This window comes from Pteropus vampyrus, unplaced genomic scaffold (genome assembly GCF_000151845.1).
Source record: "Pteropus vampyrus isolate Shadow unplaced genomic scaffold, Pvam_2.0 Scaffold63, whole genome shotgun sequence".
NCBI classification, from domain to species: domain Eukaryota; kingdom Metazoa; phylum Chordata; class Mammalia; order Chiroptera; family Pteropodidae; genus Pteropus; species Pteropus vampyrus.
Genome location: NW_011888844.1, coordinates 5,955,420 through 5,960,296, shown reverse-complemented (window position 1 = coordinate 5,960,296; position 4,877 = coordinate 5,955,420). Strand labels below are relative to the sequence as shown.

General features: G+C 38.7%; 1 pseudogene; it reads right to left on the bottom strand.

The window, feature by feature from the left end:
* Positions 1-2,558: 2,558 nt before the first annotated feature.
* On the bottom strand, positions 2,559-3,065 carry LOC111740405 (annotated as a pseudogene).
* Between the last annotated feature and the right edge of the window lie 1,812 nt (positions 3,066-4,877).

Genomic DNA, 4,877 nt, shown 5'->3' with positions numbered 1-4,877 from the left:
GTGCTGCCCACTCAGCTCCGGGGGATGAACATTTCCATCAGTTTCAGCCTGGGGACTCTGTGTGGATCCAGAAGTTCACTTCCAAAAGACTAGAACCCAAATGGAAAGGACCCTTCACTGTCTGCCTGATGACGCCGATTGCAGGTAAAGCAGACGGCACCCTATCATGGATACATCACTCCCACGTGAAGGCAGCATGAGAGTGGACAGCTCAGGAAGACGGGCCCTTAAGACTAAGACTCAAGCGTACATAAGTCTAACCCTCTGTTTCTTCTTTTTTTCCTCTTTAGCCCAGGCATACAAAAACATACACCAGCCTAGAGTGCGGGAGCTTATAATAACCGAGACCAGTGAAATTATTGCCCAGAACATTACCAGCCACAGTACTCCAGAGATCCGAGTACACTTGTGCTGGCTTGCCAGAGATCCCCTCGCCATTGAAATGGCCAGACACCACCTTGGATACGGATCTTTTATAGGTTGAGGAGCATACTTAGGCTACAAGGGGGGACCCAGCTGTGGCATGTTATCAGCTGAGAAGAGCCTCTTAGGGATAGGACTCTATATTTGTCCTTAAGGACGTTACCCAGGGATATCTGGCTGCTTGGGTAATATGGGACTTGGGTGTGAGGGCCAAGGCCAATTTTCTTGTGCTAACTGGAGTTGTGAGACTGTCTCCACAATAGATAATTATAAAAAAACAGAATGATGATCATATTAGATTAATAAGAGGGCCAAGCCCGTCCACATGCTCTCTTGGGTCCTGCAATCCTATCATAATCACCATCAAAACTGATAGCCCTGGGGGACAACACTATTGGCTTACAGGACAGACATGGGGTATCAAATTACATAAAACCAGGTATGTTTCAGGATTATATTTTACTATACAGGTTAAGGACCCTCCCAGGAAAGCTAACCCTATAGGACCCAACAAACCACTTCTAGTTCCAGGACTACCCCAAAGTCCTACAACTAAGAGAACTTCTGTTTCCGGAGCAACTCCAACTCTAGCTCTAGCCCCTCCAAGTAGTAGCCTAACAGCTATTAAACCCCAGGCATTCGACCAGCCACAACCAGAACCAGAAGGAGCATTAATAACTATGTTAACAACAATACACAAGGTCTTGAATAAGACCACCCCAGACATAGGACAAGATTGCTGGTTGTGCCTAAACCCAAAACCCCCTTATTATGTCGGAGTAAGAACTCTCCTAAACCTAACTGAGCTCAGCAGCGCACAATGCTGCAAATGGGAAACTCCTCGACTCACCTTAAGAGACATACAAGAAAAAGGAATCTGCCTAATTTCAAAGAACTATTCCAAACTGTTAGCACGGTCACCTTACTTCGATAACTGTAATCGTACTATCGAAGTACCTACCTCAGGGGGTAAATACTATAAAGCTCCAAATAGTACTTAGCTAGCATGTGATAGCAGGCTCACTCACTGTGCTGCGTCTGTTCTTTTCAACTCAGGTGAGACTGGTATTTGTATCCTAGTCTTTGTACTCCTCCAAGTGTCCCTTTACAATGGGCCAGAAGGCAGACTCCACTTTTTCAACCAGGACAGCCTACAGAAACGGGCCATACCAGTCTTAGTACCCCTTATTGTAGAACTCAGAATAACAGGCTCTGCAGCTGTAGGTACTACTGCTCTCATCAAGGGAGAAAATGAATTACGTGAAATTGAAATACAGATAGATAAGGATATCAGGACCTTAAAAGACACCATCAGCAGGCTAGAACTTCAAGTCGATTCACTAGCAGAAGTAGTCCTCCAAAACAAAAGAGGTTTAAATTTATTATTCTTAGAACAAGATGGATTATGTATGGCTCTAGGTGAAACCTGTTGCTTCTATGCTAATAACTCTAGAGTCATTAGAGAGAGCTTACGACTAGTACAGAGAAATTTAGATGCCAGGGAAAAACAGAGATTAGAATCAAATAACTGATTTCATAGGATGTTCAATTGGTCACCATGGCTAATAACCCTCCTATCTGCTGTAGCTGGACCTTTAATCATCCTCCTCCTCTTGTTAACTTTTGGCCCATGTTTCCTTAATTTCTTGTTTGCATATATAAGGAAGAGAATTAATTCTATTAAACTTTTAGTATTACGAAATAGAGGCTATGAGCAAATTCCCCATGAAGAATCAAGGATTTGACTTTTTGCTAAGGCCAGTGAAGAATGTGCTAGCTGGAAAATTACTGCTTGGCTATCGCCCATGGGAACATAGGTCATCACCCATGGGGACAATTCTAACAATAAGCTTTCTGCTTCTGTACTCCCACTTGCACAACTGACCTGTGGGTTGACAGTTAGTAAATAGAAGAAAAATAGACTTTTGTGTTCAGACAGAATGAGGAATGGGGTTTAGGGCTTAAAAACCCTGTACCTCTACATTTCGGGGCTGCTTAAGTTGGGGTCTGTGTACCCCTGGCATACCCAGCTGGCTGAATAAAGGGTGTGTTTCCTATAACTCACTGGTTTCTGGTGCTCCGTGTGTCTATCGGGGGCTGGCGGCTACAACAGGAGGAGACACCTATTCAATTAGAGGATTTTTTTTTCTTTTACACTTATCATGCCATGAATTCATAGGGATTGGGTTCCAGCAGCTCAGGCTCCTTTCCATTGGTTCTCACAAAGTGTGCTTCCCTGGGTGGAGCAGGCTGATGCTCCAGTTGAACTCAGGCACTTTTCTCTTTTGCTTCTTTCTTTTTTTTTGATCATTTTCCTTCACACACTTCAGGAAGCTATCTAAGCTCTTAGAGTGCAATATGTTCAACACATATTAATTCTCTTGACAAGAAATCTTATCCTTAACTTGTTTGTTTACAACAATTTTAATCACATGCTGGGTAACATTGTAGACTCTTCCAGTTTTGCCATGGTAACATTTGTGTGGCATTCCTTTTTGAACAGTGCCCATTCCCTTGATGTCTACAACATCACCTTTCTTGTAGAGTCATATGTATATGGCCAAAGGAACGATTCCATGTTTTCTAAAAGGCCTAGAAAACATATAATGGATGCCTCTCCTCTTTCCCTTTGTGTTGTTCATTTTGGCAACTGACTGGAAGATGGTGATTCTAGATAAAAGTACAAAAAAAACAAAATTTAATTGAGTAAAACTTAAGATCTTATTAGCTTTACTCAGAGATTCATGAATGAGGCAGCATTCATTCTTACAGATAGAAATGACTTCTGAGGAGCTATAGAAAATGAAAGATTTTTAAGGAAGAAGGGAGCAGGAACAATTAAATTATACTAGGAAAAAAGTGCACTGGTTGTGGCAATATCACTTTCTTTTAGGGAATTACAGGGGTCTATCAAGCAGATTACTTCATTAGTACTAAGCAGGTAATTCTTGATTTACTGGTTTAAGATTATATTTCTGGTAGAGACAAAACTATAATTAGATTTCAGTTTTGTGATGTGGAGCTTAGCATAAATGAATATTTGGGTCCTGTTGTCTTGTTTTTAACACTACAAATAGTTTATATTTTTTAAGGGAAGAAACTTTAAAAAATAATGCACAAAATAGCATTACACTACAGGAATTAAAAAAAAATCTAAATTATACATTCTAAAACCTATAAAATTTGCAAAATTTTAGAGAGTAGAAAATAGTTATAAATTGAGAGTATCAAAGGAGGCTTCAACATGAAGCTGGATTTTCAATATAAGATGGATAGTGGGACTGACTTGGGTAGGCTAAGAGGAATGATGGGCACTCAAGGAAGAGCACAGAGGTGGTAGAAGTTTGTGTGAAGAGATCTATGAGAAGACAGGCACTGCTGTACTTATACATTTTTGATGAGAAGTAGAAAGTAATATTCAATAGATAGCATGGTGGCAAATATTAGACAGAAGTGTCTCTATAGTAGCCTGCCTTTCTCAAACTGGATACTTATTTCTGAGAAGTAAACAGAACTCTGTTAGGGATAACATTCTTGGGAAACAGTCTTTCCAAAGCTCTGAGGAAAATAACATTATTTTATACCAAAGAAATTTCTCATCTAGCATGAGGAAGAAAAAAAAAAACAAAAAATATTTAATATAAAATTTATGAAATAGTTTAAGAGCTCTGATTCTAGTTAAAATGGAGTAAGCAGATTTCACTTTGTTAATTCCAACTAATGTAGCTATAAAGCCTGGTAAGATTCATAAAGCAACTATTTAGGAATTTTGTAAAAAAGTAGAAGGTGGCTGGGAGAGAGAAACAAAATTTAAAGCACTAAGCTGTTAGTGTGTTACTATTTTTTCCCTTCCTTTAATTCTCAGCCTGGACTCAACACGGCTTGAAACGTGAAAGTAAACATGTGAGAAAGACAGAGATCTGGGAAATCCCCTCTAATTCTGGCTCAAAGGGTGGAAAAGAGTTTTCTAATACTTATAATGAATATGAGAAATCCCACCTTTTTCTTTAATTCATTCTTTCATTGAATTTCCCAAGTACTCCCTTATACAAAAATTAAATCAAAATCAATCACTGACTTAAACGTTAAATGTAAAAACTATTAAACTTTTAGAAAAAAATACAAGACAATATTTGGTATCTAAGGCTAGGCAATGAGTTCTTAGAGTTGATGCCAGTGCACAATCAATAAAATACAAATTCAATAAATAGGACTGAATTAAAAAGCACAAAGTCACTCTGTGAAAGATACTATATAGAGAATGAAAATATATGATACATAATAGCAGAAAATATGTGCAAACCACTTATCAGACAACAGCCTTCTGTCTACAATATATAAAGAACTCTCAGAACTCAACCTTTAACAAAAGAATCAAATTAGAAAATAGACAAAAGATGTGAACAAATATTTCACTAAAAAGGATGTAAATATGACAATTAAGTACATGAAAA